Raw genomic sequence first — 21348 nt, forward strand, 5'->3', positions numbered from 1 at the left:
TTCCGAAATAAATATCTTTGAAAAGGGTCTCTCATTTGTCCCAACACCAAGATATAACCCGTACAAAACTATAGTCGATTTGAACCTATTTGCACACAAACTGAGGTGGTTTAAATATTTCTGTAATATTGAGAAAAAACAGAGCATAGAAATGGGTGTTCCCACGGAAATGGTGTCTGATGTTAAATTATTACAAAGCCTCACGGCCCCGAATGAACCCGTATTAGGTGAAGGACCATTCACGTCACTAAAAAATAAGAGCAAAAGAACACCAGCTGAATTTCAGCAGCTTTATCTAAAATGTCAAATATGAGAAGAGCTCACTTCATTGCATGTGCACCGAGGTTTTCTGGGTGCATATGCAATGATGGACATGTAATGATCACCTCCGACTTATTAGTATGCATAATCAGTAACAAAAATGTACTTAATGCTCTTGCCCTCTCAAATACACTGTAATGCGATTCAGCTCTATGTCCCAGCCATCATATATCATTATTTTTTTTTATTAATTATCTTTATTCATATATCAAAACAAGTTACAATAACAAAAGGATTAAATAAATACTCCACATTTTCAATATATTTTCCCCTTATCCCAATTCCCCAAACCAACCCTCCTCTTCCCCACCCCAAACCTGTGATGCGTCCGCCCTCTTCTCCCCCCCTGCCCCCCCCCCCAAGAAAACAGGGGGGCAGAGACAGGGGGGGAGGAAAAAAAAAAAAGGTTAATAAATAAAGCTTTATAAATTATTACAACCAGTCAAGTCTTCCAACCGCCCCATATCTTAATCCACTTCTCATCCGCAACTCTCTGCCTGTACAAGATTTGCTCATAGTTTTTTACCTTATTAACTAGGCTTATCCATGTATTTAGTTCTGGAGTGTGCCGAGCAAACCAGGTCCGACTAACCAAAATTCTAGCTAGCAGCAATATCTTGCCTAAGAGGATCTTTTGATACCTATGGGTACTTATTGTGGAAAACTCATTAAGCAAGAGCACTTGTGGTTCAAAAGGTATTCGTATTTTTAGTTTATAACTAAGGAAGTTGTTAATGCTATTCCAGTATTTTATAAGTTCTGGACAGGTCCAGATCATATGGAGATAGTCCGCACCTGAGGTGTCACATCTAGGGCACTTGGATGTATCTCTTAGCCCACATTTATTTAGCCATGTAGGGGTAACATATAATCTATGGCAGATATTAAAATGTACTAGAACATGATTGAAGTTCTGGGATAGTGAACCTAAATTCGCAAAGATATTCCCCCATCCTTCTAATTGTATATTCGGACAGTCCAATTCCCAGGATCTTTGTCCTGGTGACTGTGTATCACAAAACTGTGCCTTAAGTAATTATTTATATATATTTGAAATCTTCATTCTAGCGGGTATCCTCCCTATCCAATCATTCAAAAAGGATGAACTATCTATATCCAACACCAGTTTATCGTCCAGACTAAATAATGCTGAACGCAATTGAAAGTACCTAAACCATGAAAGGTTTTCTACATTATGTGATAACTCTGTAAATGACTTAATCTCTCTATCCTTAACTACTTGTGAAATATACAAAGTTCTATTCTTTTGCCAAAATGTGTCTGCTGCAATACCATCTAATATCTGTAGGTGTACATTATGCCAAAGAGGCGTGAATGTGAGCGAACCCTTTACCTTCAACCATGTTCTAGTAGTGGCCCAAACTTTCAAAAGTAATTTTATAGTCTCTCTATAACCCCGCTCTTGGCTACTCAGTAGCCCGGATTCCAAAAGGGTAAATATATTATTATGAGCATAACTCCCTACTAACCTCCCTAGAAGTGCACTATTTTTTGATTCATAGCACATCAATAGCTGGGCAGCAATAAAATACCCTTTAAGATAAGGGAGGTTTAAACCCCCACACTCCAGAGGTTTATATAGATATTCCAGTTTTATTCTAACTCATTTTCTTCCCCACACTAAATCATTAATTATTCTTTCCATAAGTTTAAAATATTTGTCTTCTATCCATGTAGGTGTATTTCTGAGCACATACAGAAATTGTGGTAGTATCACCATTTTAACCAATGAAACTCGGTCAGCTCTGGATAGGGGAAGTCTCAGCCAGATCCCTATTTTAGTTCTAGTTTTCGTTATTAGGAGGATCAGATTAAGTTGTACAAAAAGTCTTCAACCCTGGGCAATATAATCAAGCCCAAGTATTGAAAAGTATCAACGATGTCCAACTGAGTCACAAGAACCTCCTTCTGTGGTAACGGGTCTATTGGCATCAAACTGGTCTTGGACCAGTTTATAAGAAGACCGGACACCTCACCAAATGATTTAACCATTTGAATAGTTCTGGGAAGAGTTGTTTCCGTGTGGTCTATAAAAAAAAGAACATCATCCGCATATAAAGAGATACGGTCTTGTGCTCCTAGTGTTCCGAATCCTTTAGCCTGATCATCCTGCCTAATGGCCAATGCTAGGGGCTCAATGTAGATATCAAATAACAATGGGGATAGTGGGCAGCCCTGCCGCGTACCTCTATTTAGATCAAAACTAGTGGTCAGGATCCCATTAAGACTCTGTTTTGCCGTGGGGGATCTATACATTAATTTAAGAATATTTATAAATCTTTCGAAAAAGCCCATCCTTGTCAGAACCCTCCAGAGGAAGCGCCACTCCACCCTGTCAAAGGCCTTAGAGGCATCCAGCGACAGGATGGAGCGTGTGGTCCCCCCAGGGGCCTGTATGTTGGCAAAGAGCCGATGCAGATTGTGATGCGTACCCTTGTTTTGAATAAAGCCATTCTGATCTGGATGGACAATGGAGGAAATAACCCTGGAAAGCCTTGTGGCCAAAATCCTTGCAAGGAGCTTTACATCTGCATTAAGCAGTGAGATTGGTCTATACGATTCCAAATCTGCAGGATCCTTGCCTTTTTTTGGGATTAGTGTTATTACGGCTTCCATCATTGAATCTGGCAATTTCCCATCCTCCACCGATTCAGCAAAGACACCCAACAGTCTAGGGAGAATAAACTCCTTATATTTACTATAGAATTCGTATGGGAGTCCATCTGAACCGGGGGTAGAATTTGCCAAACTTAATTTAATTGCCCCCTCAAGTTCCTGAATTGAAAACTCTACCTCAAGTGCTTTCTTTTGAGCCACAGTAATGGTTGGGAAAACAATGCCATCAAGATAAGAATCCATCATTTCATCTATAATCTTGGATTCAGCTTTATAAAGATCTAAGAAGTAGTCCACAGAGGCTTTCTCTACTGGACCCTGTCCACTAACCGTCCTACCATTGGCCAGTCGGACATTATCTATATATTTTTTGGATTCTTGACTCGAGATCACTCTGGATAGAAGTTTTCCAGGTCGCCCTGATAAACTTTCAGTATGGATATGTGGAATCATATTGAACTCAAAAATCAAAAAGTGGATTCTTTTGTATTTGAATCATCAGAACTGCATAGCACTGAGGCGAGATCGACCAATGAGCTGTTCAGGGAATTAGAACATCTGGTACTGAAACAGCTCAGACAACATTGGGAGATAAAATCATTACGCCAGTATTTAGAACAGAATAAAATTCCAAAGGGCTTAAAATTAAATAAAATACCTGCACAGGACCTGTATGGAGAAGAGTTTATCCTAGAATGGGAAAACCTTCTCCATGCACAGTCCCGTACCCTTATGGAACTTATTATTAGGAGAAGAGTCCAAATTTTGGGATCCCTAACAGAAAACATCAATCAAATGAGAATAAAAATTGATCAATTGCCCAAAGATAGCACTTACAACTTATGGCAAGAAAGAATATGCAAGAGTTTAGATAGAGCAGAATTAGACATAATTTCAAAGAAGAGTAAAAAGTATATCAACACAACAAAAATATACAACAGAAATGAAAATTATGGGGAGATTAATGAAACATTGACTGAGACTCCAGTAGAATATATAAGACCCAATATACCTATCAGAAATAGATTTGAAACACTTACACAGCAACCTTTTTTAGACAGGACCTCCCCACACCACTCACCAAGAGTCAAACACCGACAATCACGATCCCCAAATCACAACAGGAGAGCACATACCCCACAACGTCACCCGTATAACTTAAGACACAACCAACAGAACAGACAAGACACACACCAACACAACTCCCCTATACGTACACACCCTCTGAGACAGAGGGATTATCCGGTAACACCGTTAGTACACAAATCGAGAGAGACCCAGAACACACCACATCACAATTATCAAGCAAGAGGAAGAAGACAAGAAGGGGAAGAAAGAAGGCGGAATCACCGATAACATCACTAAACACAGCACATGATCAAAATAATATTATTAATTTAAGTAGTACACTCTTGACACAATCACAAATTTCTTTGCTAAATAAGGGACTGAAGTTTGCCCCTAGTGCACCATTGGACAAATTTAATACCTATATAGGGATCCAAAAGTTCATTAAAAACCTATGTCTTAAGAAATATTTTATAAAAAATCCAACGATGATGAGTCCCCAAATGGAGGATGGTTTTAGACATACAGATTTAAAGAACAAATCTAAAAAATTCCCAAGGAATGAGATAGGCCCTGAAATTGGCAGCTTCCAGAAGAATGTGGAAGTGGATCTTAGAAAAATGAGAGAGAAGAAATATTACAAAAAGAATCTATCTAATAAAGAGATAGTTGCCATAAAGGAGCTTAAAAAAAATGAGAAGATAACCATCCGTCCTGCGGACAAAGGAGGGGCTATTGTAGTGTTGGAAACTGTAAAATATATAGAAGAGTGCTCAAGACAGCTTTCTGATGACTCAACATACAAAAGATGGAAAGGCAACCCAACCCTGAGGTTCCAGGAGGAATTACATGATTATTGCCATAGAGGGTCCCAGATAGGTATCCTGTCCAATCACGAACTCAATTATATTATGGGGACGCCGGGGCGGCTCCCGGTGTTTTATTGCCTTCCCAAGGTACATAAAAGTGCGGAGAGCGCCCCCAGGCCGCCCCATAGTATCAGGGATAGGATCCTTGACATCTAATCTCTTGAGATATGTAGATGTATGGCTACAACCCCTAGTGAAGAAGACATATTTGAGAGATACGACTCAAATTATTGGTATATTAGAAGAACTAATCGTGGAACCAGATTGGATAATGGCTACACTAGACATCCAATCACTCAATACAGTGATAAACCACGAACAAGGGATAGACGCAATCAGAGCACAATTGCAGAATGATAGGACAATAAAGTTGGAACAAACTGAATTTATTTTAGATGGCATCAGGCATATTTTACAACACAATTATTTTTATTTTGAGGACAACTTTTATTTACAAACCAGAGGGACTGCCATGGGCACCAGGTTCGCCCCCAGTTATGCTAATCTGTTCCTGGCTCTGTGGGAGCAGACTGCTATTGATCCACACCTGGTGCTCTGGCTTCGTTATATAGACGACGTGATTTTAATTTGGAAAGGAAGTGAAGATGGATTACTTTCGTTTATTTCTAGATTGAATAATAATTATTTTAACCTTGTGTTTACTGCGAATATTGGTCTGGTGGAGATTGAGTTTTTAGATTTGTCAATAGCCAAAAGGGACAATAAATATATATGCAAAACATATCAAAAACCTTCAGCAAAGAATGCATTTATCTTACATTCAAGTTGCCATCTCCCTAGCTGGTTACTCAATGTCCCATTCGGTCAGTTCCGGCGACTAAAACGGAACTGTACCGAAGACCCACAGTTTGAGAAAGAAGCTTTGACCATGAAAACTAATTTCATGGCAAAACAATATCCAAGCTCAATGTTAGAAGATACTCTAGAAAATGTGAAGAAAATACCTAGAAATTCTCTTTTAACAGATAAACCTGCCGAGAAAGCCCAACAGGAGTCCCAATTTAGAATAGTACTTCCCTTTACTACACAGTATAGAGGAATTAAAGAAATAGTCAATAGACATTGGCACCATCTATCACAAGACAAGACATTAGGTCCAATTATACCAACAAAACCCCAGATTACTTTTACAAGGGCACCCAATTTGGGCATAAAAGTGGCCCCATCAGTTAAGAATAAATTGAGAAAGCCCCCAGTAACCAGCAATTGGATGAGCCTGAAGGGTTTCCACAGGTGCGGCCAATGTGCCGGCTGCAAGGTCACAAAAGCCCCCAAGAATATCAAGAAAATAGATTTGACTCAAAATGCTTTTTCATGGGAGATTAAATAATCTTTGACTTGCAACTCAACCAGTGTGATATATCTTCTCCAATGCCCCTGCTCCAGACAGTACATTGGGAGAACCAAGAGGACGTTAAAAGTGAGGGTTTCTGAACATGTGTCCAACATAAAAAAAGGATACCTGAAACACTCACTCTCGAAGCATTTTAAAGAGGCCCATAACCAAGACCCTGGAGGATTGATATTCATGGCCCTGGAGAAGATAGACATACACTGGAGGGGGGGGAAACATGTGGAAAAAATGTCCAGAGCGGAATCTCGGCGTATATATGATTTTGGTAGTCTATTGCCAGCAGGTTTGAACGCTGAATTGGAAATCTTCGGCTTCCTTTAGACCATCCAAAGGGGGGTGTGCCCCCCATCCAATGGGGGATCATATGTCTGGCCGTCTATCGGCACTCTGATCCCCCGTTGGGGGTGGGCCCACCCAGGGGTGGGCCCACCCACCCATTTCTACAATAAAGTTTGAAAATAGAGAAACTAGAAACAACACAGATTTAATAACACAATATGTTTGTCCCATTGGCTGTGACATGGGGAGCGCAATCTCCACCAACAACCAAGTATATTGAATAATTTGTATTTTATAGCCCCTTCTGGTATTTTAAATTCTTATATATTTTTAGTCATTGTTTTTATATTATTCCGCAGGTTTATGAAATAGAATGTGGATTTTAATTGTATATGGCCAACATAAGTAGGCCTATTGATATTATAGAAATTATCTTTTAAGTATTTGTATTGATATATATGTATGGATTTAAAAGTATATCTTAAAGGGACACTGACAGGCCAAAACAGCATATATAGTTAGATATATCACATTACAGGTCTTATACAGTCTTTTAAAAGCATATAAGTATCCCCCCTGTCCACCTTATAAAGAGCGAAATATAAAGTTTTATAACCTGCTTCTCCTGTCAGCAATCTGCCCAAGGGGAGGCGTTTCATGTGAAAATGCGCCCAGCCAGCCTTCCCAACTGCCGTTTAAAGCTCCGCCCAGCTCATCAATATTCACTTCGCTGGGCGGCGGCTAGAACTCTCCCCAGTCCCGATCCTGCGCCTGCGCAATTCAATCCTCCGGGCATCGTTCATGCCCAATCTTCTGCGCCCCGCCGTGCCCTTAGATCGCGCCTGCGTACACACACCAGCCTGCGTCTTCGAGGCAGCTGCAGCCTCAGCCATGCACTGTTCAGAGCAGCCCGGAGGATTGAATTGCGCAGGCGCAGGATCGGGACTGGGGACAGTTCTAGCCGCCGCCCAGCGAAGTGAATATTGATGAGCTGGGCGGGGCTTCAAACGGCAGTTGGGAAGGCTGGCTGGGCGCATTTTCACATGAAACGCCGCCCCTTGGGCAGATTGCTGACAGGAGAAGCAGGTTATAAAACTTTATATTTCGCTCTTTATAAGGTGGACAGGGGGGATACTTATATGCTTTTAAAAGACTGTATAAGACCTGTAATGTGATATATCTAACTATATATGCTGTTTTGGCCTGTCAGTGTCCCTTTAAGAAAGCAATACCGCAGAGATGTCTCCTTTACTACATGATTTAATCGCAATTAGATGGAGATAATATGTAAAAAATGCATTAACATATGAAAAACCGCACCAATAACGCATGGTTGCGACAGATAGCTGAAAATTCGATTCCGACCCAGGTTTTCGATAATTCAAAGTGAACTATAAATGGAAGTGACATTGTAATGGGGGTTGAGCCACTGAGGAAGGGGAGAGAGGTCCCCGAAACGCGTTTGGCGTAAGTTCACCCCTATAAAGAGAGATCTGGATTAACTGCAGAGGACCGATGACTACTTGATCTGTGAAGCGCTTCACAAGAATCGGCGAATAAATATTCGTAAGCAATACCGGACCAAATAGGCCAAGTCCCGCTAGATATATACCACGTGACCCGGAAGTCTCGGACGAGGACGCCAAACGGGAGAAGAAGACGCCGGTACAAGGTGGTGAGTGGAGACTTGAGATAAGTCATTCCCAAGCGGCGTTCCCGATACATCAGGGGTAAGAGATCAATCTACGCCTTACTCACCACGCACAGTTTGTATTAATATATACCGGAACATCAAGGTCCTGTCTTTCGGACTCTATTACTGTTTTCATTGCCCTTAAATAAGGGAATACCTCTGAGAGAACATTGTGATTATTAAGGAAGTAACTGTCTTCTCAAAAAACTGTGCCGGACCCGGAACTTCTTTAGTTATTATGAACTATACGCATAACCTTAATTAATTGAAGAACATACAGTATATACCTTGACCGAGTGTTTCCAGTGTGTTTTTACCCTGCGGATCCATTTTATATTATTTTTGATTTTATTACTATTTTTATATGGGATTGTATTTTATTGTATACCCTTTTTAAGTGTGATTAATTGCTGTAATAAATTGCCACAATCTATATGACCCACATAATTGAGTGCCAGTCTCATACCATTTGTTTCTAATAATTTTCTTTACTGATTGGGTGATCAGTCGCAGACTAGAGCACCAGCTTCATACTGAAAAGGAGGTGAGCTATCCACTCCAATACTATCAAAAAATAAACTTTGTTGGGCCTTGTCCAGCAAGAAATTAGAGTATGCTTGTGTGGTCCTTTGCATATTTTCCCTATTCTCCTCCGTCTTGTTTGTATAGAAGAATTGTGTCACTAAAAATGCTAGTTCTTCTAGATTTTTCAGTTTTTTCCCATACTCCTTTCTGAGGTTCATATATCATTGATGGCATAGGTGGACTGTGTGTGTGTGAGTATCGCCCGGTTGCTAAGCGACGGGTGACGCGCACACACAGTTTCCACTCTACTTCCGGCAACCCGGAGATCATGTGATGCCTGCTTCCAGTGCTGTGGAACGCACGAAGTTGGCGTGCGTTCCACCGGCGGACCACGAGTTCCGCTTATGACAGCCAGGTGAGGCATGGCTGATGGGGGTTACACTAGCTGGATACCTAGCACATTTAAATGGGAGATGATGCACAATTCAGCGCTCTCCCAAATGACCACAAACTTGCGGTGAGACGAAGGTGGATAGGGCACACTTCCCCACAGCTTGGTACGGACGTTCGCCATTGAAAGTCCTTACAGTGAACACTACAAGGAACCTTCCTGTAGTCTAAATCAGTAAGTAGATACTTATACTGATGATCAATTAGTCCTTTCTATGTGGAGTCTGTCATATAGGATTGTAAGTGACCAATGTTTTATGCATTTTGTGTTTCCCTTTCATTTTTCCTCAGTATTCCCTTCAGTTCATTGAGTACCCTGATTAGTTCCGGCTATTTGGAACGAAACATGGCATGTAGGGCTTTGTAATTTGGGTTTATATAGGGATTAGGCCCCATTACAGGGACAGGTTCCATATGGGGTCGCCCCTATCGCGACGGGTGCTCTGTGTCTGTTAGACAGGTGACCTGTATAGCCCCTGACCCTCCTGTCAGGTAGGGCTTCACTTTCAGGGCATAATAGGAGATTCTTTAACTGCCTTAAACTACAAGAGTGCCGGTCACAAGTGTCCTTCTGCCATCAAACATTAGGATGTCCACGTCATCTGGTGTAGATCCCTCTACTGAATGTGGAAAGATCCACCCTTTTTCTTTTCCATTTCTACTGTGGAACGAGTAGGTGGTGTTTTCACTTATTTACGCAATTTCTCAAAGCAATGTGGTTTAGTTACACTTTATTTTAAGAATACTATAGTAAAAGTTAAGTTTTAATTATACCCAGTTCACATGGTTTTTGATATGCGGTATTCTATATAGCATTATTTTCCTGTATCCCATCTGTCCTTCTTCCTGACATTTTTAATCGCTGATTGTTCCCTGCATCATACCTATGAGTGTGTTGACACTCAGCGCAGGATCGCGGCATGGAGAGGGGCGGGTCATCAGAGCGAGTATACACCGCGTCTCCGACACACCCACCACCACGTGACCCGCCAGCTGCCGCTTGATCCGCCAAACAAGGGGAGGGGTTTCTCCCTATTTAGACTGCAGAAAGCGGCGGCCGTATTACGGCCACCATAGCGCTGAAGCTGTCGCCTCACCACCTGAGGCGTACGGCACCTCTATGTTTGTTTGTCCTGTACTTGACCTAGCTCCTGATGAGCCTCTACATGGCAAAACGTTGAGCTTTATAATTAGGTTTAGGGTACGGACATAGCGCATCCGTATGGGATCTTTTCAGGGCAGACAGCCGCTTGCTGGAATTGTCCAGACTATTGATTGATTGCTACAGGGGGAGTGTTTAGGGATTAGCAATTCACCAGGGATTCAGTCAATGAGGATTACCCATGTGATGCTGACAGTTCCCTTCCCCCCTAGGGATGCATAGTCCAAGACATGTACACTTTTGATATAGCGCGACATTAGCCTGTGATTATATCGCGCTACAGTAGGTTTTTTCACAGGAGCTATATCCACATTAGGTTACCATTACTTACCCAGCATTTTTGAATACAGGTCTGGTCACTAGCCGATGCAGCCACTGCTTTCCCACCTGACATACACAGCTATAGGTACTGGTGGGGTCTGGCTGCATCTTACTAATGCCCAGTGACCAAATACATTTTTTTGTTTGTATGTTTATTTAGGGATCTGCACACCCTTCCCTTTTCTTTTTTTTTTTTTGCCGTTATGTGTTTTTATTTATGCCCCTGATTGTGTTTTTTTTTATATAATTCTCTTTATTGTTTTCCAAAACATATCATATCTATCATCATAATAACTTTTATCTTATTACACATTACAATTAAATCATCACAATGTCCTAAGCTAAAGACTCCATGTTTCATCTATATTTCCCTGTCTATTGTATCGAGTTCTTCCAACCTTGAATTATACCATATCAGGGAATCATCATGTAACAAGTTCTCATGCCACAGGGATTTTACCTCCTGGCAGCTTTTGGCCATTAATTTTATTGTAGGGGATTTTGGAAACTGATATTTAAAAACCTCTCCTGCCTCCAATAAAGAACAAATATTACACTTTATCATAGTATTATTAATTATTGCTATACTTGATCTATACATCTGGAGAGCACTCCATATCTGAATCTTCTTTATTTGACCTGCCAAAAAATAACGTTTTTAATCCGGAACCGACATTCCCCCTTTTTCTTCTGGGCATTGCAATATTTGTTTCCTAATTCTGGGCTTCCGTCCCCTCCATATTAGTTCACTAAACAAATTCTCTATATTCTTAAAGGTTCTCCTTGGAATCTCCATGGGGGAATTCCAGAGTACGTAATTAATCATTGGTAACAAACACATTTTAATCAGAGCGATTCTTCCCGCCATGGAGAGAGGGATCCTTATCCACACCTTTATTTTACTTTTAATTTTAATAATAAGCGGGGTCGCGTTTAATCTCGTATAATCTTGTATATCTGAGTAAATATTTATACCTAAGTATTTTATACTCGCCCCTTTCTCCTTTATCTCCAATAATGAGGATGAAAAACTACCCCACGGATCCATTGGAATACACGCAGATTTTTCCCAATTTATCTTCAGGCCGGCCAACCTTCCATACTTTTCAAACAATGCAAATATATGCGTCAATGATTCATGTGTTCCCACAAATAACATTATATCGTCTGTGTACATGGATATTTTTTCCTCATGGTCCCCATACCGAAATCCTCTTATTTTATCATATTGTCTTATTGCAGCCGCCAGAGGCTCCAATGCTATTGCGAACAGAAATGGTGAGAGGGGACAGCCCTGTCTGACCCCCCTCTCCATCAGTTCTTCATTTACTATTACTCTTGCTCTTACTTCAGTATACAAGAGTTCAATCCAAGACACAAAATAGTTACCGAACCCCATTCTCCTTAATGTAGCTATCAAAAAGAGCCATTCAACTGTATCAAACGCTTTTGATGCGTCAATTGAGACAATTATCCGCTCTCCTCTGTTGTTTGTCTCTGTCTGCATATTCATAAAACATCTCAAAATATTTTCAGATGTTGTCTTCCCTGGGATAAACCCTGTTTATTATTCCCTGGGATAAACCCTACATGTATTATCGCATCAATTACTCCTTTTAATCTAGCTGCTAACACTTTTGCAAGGATTTTATTGTCCGTATTTATCAAAGAGATTGGCCGATACGAATCCATCAAGTCTGGATCCTTCCCGGGCTTTAAGATAAGAGTAATCAGTGCCTCCCGCAGGGTATCTGGTAACCTTTTGCTTGCTCTTGAGGCATTCCACATATCTATTAACTTGGGGGTATATATCTCTTTATATTCCTGATATACCTCAAATGGAATACCATCAGAGCCCGGGGATTTATTTTTCCCAACATTTTCTAATACCTTGTTAATCTCCGTGATATATATGTATTTTTCCAGGCTATCTTTTTGTTCTTTTTTCAGGGAGTCTATTTCCACTGCATCGGACTCTAATCAACTTCTATACATATCTTGAAAATATTCTCTGATTATCTCCTTTTTCTCAGGTTGTTTTTCCACTGTATACCCCGTTTTATTTTTCAATCTATGGATATAATTACACTCACGTTGTGCCGATACAATGGAAGCCAATTTCCTCCCTGGTGTATGCCCCGTGGTATAGTTATCCCTAATATGGTTAAGTCTTTGTTGCTCTGCCAATAAGAACAGTGCATCTCTATATTTTGTTTGTTTCTCATTCCATGTCTGATATTTTATCTCTATTGGGTTCCTGGTGTATTCCATTTCGCTCCTCGCTACCTCCTGTTCTTGTTTTTGCATCGAATGCCTTTTTTCCCTCTTACTGATGGCTATATGTTTCATAAGTATCCCCCTCGTGTAGGCTTTCCCGGCCTCCCATACTATCTTAGTGTCAGCTGTACCCTCCTTTTTTAAAATATTCTCTAATCTAATTTTTTATTTTATTGTGATTCCCATTTATTTCTATCCAACCCAATTTAATTCTAATCCTAACCTCTCTCTTTTCGCACACATCCCTCATATTTACTACCAATGGACTGTGATCTGATACTCCACACTGTGTATAATTAAAGGGACTCTGTCACCACTTTCTAACCCCCCCTTTTAAAAGTATTGTTCGCTCAACCTCCTCATAAGACGAGCACTGCAGCCAGCCACTCAGAGCCTGCGGCTCCATACAGCGCTTGGCAGGCTCTGAGTGGCTTGCTGCAGTGCTCGTCTTATGAGGAGGTTGAGCGAAGTGCGCGCATGCGCACTTCGCTCAATGAGGCTGATTCTAAATGTCCGTACGGGCGCATCAGGCACAGGCCTGTGCGCACGCGCGGGATCTTTGAAAAGGAGGAGGGGGCACTGAGCGAGAGCCGGAGGCGGATTTCTTTACATTCAGGCGGCGCTGAAAGGATCAGGGGAGGAGCTGGGCACCAACGGCGGCGGCGGCGGGCGGCAGCTTCAGACCTTCAGAAACGCCCTGGGCACCTTATCCACAAGATTGACAGGTTAGATAAAAGGTATTTTTATCAAAACGAGACGGCGAATTTATGTTATAACAACACCTTTGTAATCACAAGGGCGCCATGGAGAGAACAATACTTTTAAAAGGGGGGGTTAGAAAGTGGTGACAGAGTCCCTTTAACCTTATTAATTTCATATATTGTGCTTTTATTTATAAATGTCATATCTATCCGTGACAAACATTTATGTGTTTTAGAAAAACATGAAGATCTTTTTGCCATTGGATTGTGTAACCGCCATATATTTACCCAATTTAGTTCTTCTATGATGTCTTGTAATCTAGTTTTTTTAACCTATCCCTATTTTATTTCCTAATCTACACCTATCCATTTTGTCATCCATTACCATATTAAAATCCCCCACTATTAATAGTGCCCTATCAGCTCGATTCACTGAAAATTCATGAATCTTTAATAAAACATCCATTTTATGTACACATTTGCTATTATCCAAGGTTTATTTGCAATTATACAATCCAGAACCGCATAACACCCTTCGGGGTCTACCATCTCCTCCTTAACCTGTACTCTAACATCCTTATGCAGCAATATACTCACTCCTCTTGAGTATGAGGAGAATACTGAGTGATATGCCTTGTGTATCCATTTTTTAAGAATATTCCCACTATTTTCTTTTGTTAAATACGTCTCTTGTAAACATATTATGGCTGGCAAAAATTTGTTAATCACATCAAACACAGCTATTCTCTTTAATCCTCTACCCAATTCTCTAACATTCCATGAAACTACTCACATTACTTCTCTTAACTAGGGATAATAACTTAGAGACGAATAAAGAAAAGAGGACCTGAGGAGCGGCAAAGGAGGGGAGAGAGAGAGGAAAAAAAACCTTTCTGCTTTCCCACGGAGACGGTATCCCACCCGCCTACCCCCCATCACAACCCCTTTCACTTGACCCAGGGGACCAACATGGCCCCTGACTCCCTAACTAGCATAGCCTCCTTCCCAGACCCCATCCTCCGGCGCATATCCCGTTCCTTATCGTTTGTCCCTGATCTATTCTCTAACCTCTTCCAGGGTATTAAAAAATTGTACTTTCCCATTCCATTCAATCCGCAGCTTTGCTGAGAACATCATGGAATACTTTATCCCTCTTGTACAAAGTTCCTTTTTAATTTCTATGTATCGACTTCTTTCTTGTGCTGTCTCCCGTGCATAATCTGGAAAAACAACACCATAGACCCCGAGCACAGTAAATTACCCTTATTCCTGATCCTTCGAAGGATCTCATCCCTATCTTTGGCAGACATTAATTTGACCATAATCGGTCGTGGTCTCATTCCTGGAGGGGGGGGGGGTGTTTATTTGGGATTCTATGTGCCCGTTCTACCAACTCTGGAAGTTTTGTTATATCCTGCCCTAATTGCTCCATAAACCATTTTTCCACAAAGAGCACTACGTCCTGACCCTCCACTCCCTTCGGGAAACCCAAACATCTTAAGTTTGACCTCCTAGATCTATTTTCCATATCCAATATATATTTTTTTATTTCCTCATTTTCTGTCGATATTTTAACCTGTTCCCCTATTATTTTAGGTATCTGATCTTCTACTTCGGATATCCTTTTCTCAACTTCTTCCAATCTGTTTTTATATTTCTGCATATCCACCCGGAGAAGTCCCACTAATTTTTTTACATTTCCCACCTGGATAGAGAGATCAGATATTGCTAAATTACACTTTTTCAAGTATATATCTTGCAGACTGGGGAGTTCCCCCTCCTCTGCTTCTTTTCCTTCCTCTACATTTGGAGGTCTTTCTTTTGGATCTCCCCCGCCATGCGGGACTTCCTCCCTTACTTCAACTCCTTCATCCCTGTAATTCCCCTCCTCTCCCTGTGACTGTGGCTCCACCTCATCTTGTTTCACCCTATTCTTTTTATTTGGGGGGTTTTGGGGGGACATAGAGTGTCTAGTCATAGAGGTTATTAGTTGTTGTCTAAGACGCTCAGTCTTTCTATTCCCCGGAGAAGTAGAAGTATCCAAAGCAATTTGTGCTCTTCCTCGTTTGCCTCCCATATGTTTGGCCATTGTAGCCTTTTCTTTCCCCCCTTCTTCCCCAAAACCAGGAGACTTAGGTATAAATAAAGATTCAGGTATTGCTATTATTACAAGTCACTACACTGATTAATAACACACCCTGATAATACACACTAATACCATCGTCACTTTTGAATGACTAATATCTAATTAATATCAATTCATCATCCATCACTCCATGCCGTCTCAAACAGTATTTGTCTGCTCATATCCCCCCACAATTAAATAGAGTATATTTTCAATGTTAGTGATATTAGTATCACCTTCCGCACAAAGTTCAATCCAATTACCACAATTTTGTTTGGCCTAATGCTTTACACAAACAGTTCCACATTAAGAGACTTGATACTGCGTCTTCTTACAGGGGTTAGTCCCAACATCCGCTGTACTTTAATGGTTTAGGCCATGCTACCATAACACAGACCACATCATCTTGCAGGGGTTAGTCCCAATATCCGTAGTACTTTGATGGTCTGGGCTATGCTACCACAACCCACACACCAACCAGCACGTCCTATTAGTTAATTGTTACCGCTGATTTTGGTATCTCACTCCTGTATCATCGTCCAGTCCAGGATAGTTTATAGCTGTACTAACAAATCCGCTTTATTTGGTTATTACTGAAGATGTAGTGTCTCATTCCGATGCCCCTATATAGTCTCGGACAACATATAGTAATTAAAAGACAATAAAACAGATTATTTGGTTATTACAGCAATATTGGTATCTCGCTCAATCCAGGCCAGCCTATAGCAATAAATCCGGTTAGCTGGATACCTGCTGCCAATGTTATTATCTCACTCCATTTTTATCATACAATTCCAAACGACATATGGCAGCAAATAAACAAGACCGGCCATTCAGCTACTGGAGCGGATGTTAGTATCTTACTCCAATATAGCTGCTTAGTCCAGACCAACCTATACCAATGAATCCGGTTAGTTGGTTATTACTACTCGATCCTATATCACCCTACAGTTCAAAACTGCATATGGCGATTAGTAGACTGTAGACTGGTTATCTTGATTATTTGAACTATTGTTAGTGTCTCACTCCAATATGGCCGCTCAGTCCAAACAACCTGTGCCAATAAATCCGGTTAGTTGAAATAATAGTATCTCACTCCAGTATCACCATACGGTCCAGGACAGCATGTAGCAGATAATAAACCATACACCGGTTTTTCAGTTATTTCAACTGGTGTTAGTATGGTGTTAGTATGTCACTTTAGTATAGCCACTCAGTCCAATAAATCCGGTTAATGATTATTACTGCAAATATTAGTGTCTCACTCTGATATCAGCATGCCCTTCAAGACAGCATCTAGCAGTAAAATAAACAGTAAAAACCCCTGCTTTCAATTGTTTGCAGTATCGTTTCAAGTATATCTAATCATTTGATAATTGTGCAAACCGTTACATTATATCATGCATACAGTTCTCACGTGACTCTTCATAGCCGTCCCCGGAATCTGCTTCCTCTTTTTAGCGTTTTGAGGCTCTTGGCTATTTACTCGACAGGGAAGGGGTTCTCGCGGCTTTCCCTCCAGGGAAGCCTTACTCACGGCTCTAGATCTTACTGCGTCCTCTGTCCTCCCAACATCTCAGACGTGCCTCTCCCCGATATATACGCCGCGTTGACCGCTTATACAGCCGTGCCTCCTTCGCTCTCTTTCAGGGATCAAACCGAGTTGAAGGTCCGAGAGTCCTCATAGAATCCCCCGAATCCCCGTACCGACCTAAGGCTCTTCACTCATAATGCACACTGCGCCGGTGGAGGTTCGTGCCTGGGAAAGAGGCAGCGCGCGCCACGTCAGAAGTCCACGCTCATGCTCCACCTGGACCGCCCCTGATATTGCCCCTTCCCTATTTTAGTGCATATCCAATTAATTATTTAAGTTTTACTTTATCCACAACATTTCTTCTAGCTGTGTCTCCATTTATAATCGTGAAACTTAAATTTCCTAGCAGTGTGCTTCTCAAGTATCTAATTTATCAAACTGGTGTAAAGTAGAACTGGCTTAGTCGCCCAAAACAACCAATCAGATTCCAACTTTGATTTTCCAAAGGAGCTGTCCAAAATGAAAGGTGGAATCTGATTGGTTGCTATGGGCAACTAAGCCAATTCTACTTTATACCAGTTTGATAAATTACCCCAAAGTTTGTACATGGCATGTGCTGCAATTTGTCAATGCAACTTCTGCCACAATTCTTGAGCATTCTGAATAATACATTTTTATTGTGAACATTGTTTATTAATATTGAGTGAATTTAGAATAATAGCTCATGCACGTGACTTTGTGGCTCCTTAGTACAAATACACACAGCCTCCTCTGCTGCTATACAGTCTCTGCTGGGTGCCATATGCATGGAGTCCAATGGAGCGTTGCATGATTTTATTGTCTATCTATATTCCGTACAGAAGCATATTACGTGGGGGTTGTACAGAGCCATAATTCAACCATGTACCATAGTAGTTATTCAATATGTGGCCTGTAGGCCAGAAAACTGTGTGCACACAATATTCTATGGCCCAATGGCCACATGCTGAATAACTCCCATTAATAACTCATAATAATACTTATATATAACATCTGATACATTTATAGCATATTGATAGTGTAGGTTCCATTTCCAGGACTCCAATCAGGAAAATGGGTGTCCTCTTCCTACATCAGCACACCAGAGAGGAGGAGATTGTGCATGCTTGCAACTCTCTCCATTGAACATTATGGGTGTTGTGGTAACACATTAGCATTTCACAACTCCCATAAACTACCACAGAGAGAGCTTTATGATGGACACCTCTAACTGAAGTGCCAAACAGGGGTCAAGAGACCCCATTCTTCTGAAAGAGATACGATTGCAAGAAAAGTATGTGAACCCTTTGGAATTATATGGATTTCTGCACAAATTGGTCATAAAATGTGATCTGATCTTCATCTAAGTCACAATAGACAATCACAGTCTGCTTAAACTAATAACACACAAAGAATTAAATGTTACTATGTTTTTATTGAACGCACCATGTAAACATTCACAGTGCAGGTGGAAAAAGTTTGTGAACCCTTGGATTTAATAACTGGTTAAACCTCCTTTGGCAGCAATAACTTCAACCAAACGTTTCCTGTAGTTGCAGATCAGACATGCACAACGGTCAGGAGTAATTCTTGACCATTCCTCTATACAGAACTGTTTCAGTTCAGCAATATTCTTGGGGTGTCTGGTGTGAATCGCTTTCTTGAGGTCATGCCACAGCATCTCAATCGGGTTGAGGTCAGGACTCTGACTGGGCCACTCCAGAAGGCGTATTTTCTTCTGTTTACTAATGACATCTCCAAGAGCTAATTGGAGTGAGGTGTCAGCCAACTGGAGTCCAATCAATGAGATGAGATTGGAGGTGTTGGTTACAACTGCCCTGCCCTATAAAAAACACACACCAGTTCTGGGTTTACTTTTCACAAGAAGCATTGCCTGATGTGAATGATGCCTCGCACAAAAGAGCTCTCAGAAGACCTACGATTAAGAATTGTTGACTTGCATAAAGCTGGAAAGGGTTATAAAAGTATCTCCAAAAGCCTTGCTGTTCATCAGTCCATGGTAAGATAAATTGTCTATAAATGGAGAAAGTTCAGCACTGCTGCTGGCCGTCCTGTAAAGATGACTGCAAAAGCACAGCGCAGACTGCTCAATGAGGTGAAGAAGAATCCTAGAGTGTCAGCTAAAGACTTACAAAAGTCTCTGGCATATGCTAATATCCCTGTTAGCTAATCTACGATACATAAAACACTAAACAAGAATGGATTTCATGGGAGGATACCACAGAGGAAGCCACTGCTGTCCAAAAAAAAACCATTGCTGCATGTTTACAGTTTGCGCAAGAGCACCTGGATGTTGCACAGCAGTACTGACAAAATATTCTGTGGACAGATGAGTTGTTTGAAAGAAACACACAACACTATGTGTGGAGAAAAAGAGGCACAGGCACACCAACAGCAAAACCTCATTCCAACTGTGAAGTATGGTGGTGGGGGCATCATGGATTGGGGCTGCTTTGATGCGTCAGGGCCTGAACGGATTGCTATCATCGAAGGAAAAATGAAATCCCAAGTTTATCAAGACATTTTGCAGGAGAACTTAAGGCCATCTGTCCACCAGCTGAAGCTCAACAGAAGATGGATGTTGCAACAGGACAACGACCCAAAGCATAGAAGTAAATCAACAACAGAATGGCTTAAACAGAAGAAAATACGCCTTCTGGAGTGGCCCAGTCAGAGTCCTGACCTCAACCCGATTGAGATGCTGTGGCATGACCTCAAGAAAGCAATTCACACCAGACATCCCAAGAATATTGCTGAACTGAAACAGTTCTGTAAAGAGGAATGGTCAAGAATTACTGACCGTTGTGCACGTCTGATCTGCAGCTACAGGAAACGTTTGGTTGAAGTTATTGCTGCCAAAGGAGGTTCAACCAGTTATTAAATCCAAGGGTTCACATACTTTTTCCACCTGCACTGTGAATGTTTACATGGTGTGCTCAATAGAAACATGGTAACATTTAATTCTTTGTGTGTTATTAGTTAAGAAGACTGTGATTGTCTATTGTTGTGACTTAGATGAAGATCAGATCACATTTTATGACCAATTTGTGCAGAAATCCATATCATTCCAAAGGGTTCACATACTTTTTCTTGCAACTGTAGCTACAAAGGGACCCAAACATACTTCTTTGTTTAGATGATTGGGGGCTGCACAGAATGGCATCAAAGGTTGCATGGTATCCCCAAGCCTCAAGTTGCGCCCCTGTGATGCATTTGAACAATATAATGATTGTTATATAAAGATTTAGAATGATATCTTCACCTCCAACAATCTCAGTGGCAAGGGTGAGAAAGTCTTCTGTAAGTTCACTTGACTTGTTAACACCTCTTAATACTTGTGGTGCATTTCGGGCAGTCCATGCACCAGAACTGAAATCTGTGCTAACCAGGAGCTGGTGTAGATTTAAGTTATACTTTTTGACAGTTTTCTTTAAATCAAAATTTTAAAAGCGCAGAGTGGGGTTTGCACGAAAATTTGCGCCTTTTTGATACCAAAAAAACTGCCATAAAAGGTATAATAAATTCCCCCCAATAAGTCGTCCTCTTTAATGGGGGTTTATCTACCAATTTTCCTGAAAACAGATTTGTTTTGTTATAGTGACATATGGATATCACTACTAGGACAATCCAATATCCGAAGTCGCCCGGCTCCCGATTTCATTTTAATGCTGTACTGAGCTGTCTCCTTACAGCATTATAATGTATGGGCTCCGGCTAAGCAAATTCATTATCCCTGAAGTCTCATGGGTCTTCGGTGAATAACTTCGGAATTAGATTTTTGAACTTGAAAACCATTTTAAAACCAAAGTCGTCTTCAGTAAGAAGGTACCAATCAGTACCAAAACCGACTTTGGACACCTGTTATAAAATGGTATTTAAGTTTCATAATCAAATGCCAACGTTATTCACCGAAGTCTTGTATGACTTTGGTTATAACTCATTTTGCCTCACCGGAGCGCATACATTTTAATG

Source organism: Bufo bufo, chromosome 1, assembly GCF_905171765.1.
Source record: "Bufo bufo chromosome 1, aBufBuf1.1, whole genome shotgun sequence".
Classification (NCBI taxonomy): Eukaryota; Metazoa; Chordata; class Amphibia; order Anura; family Bufonidae; genus Bufo; species Bufo bufo.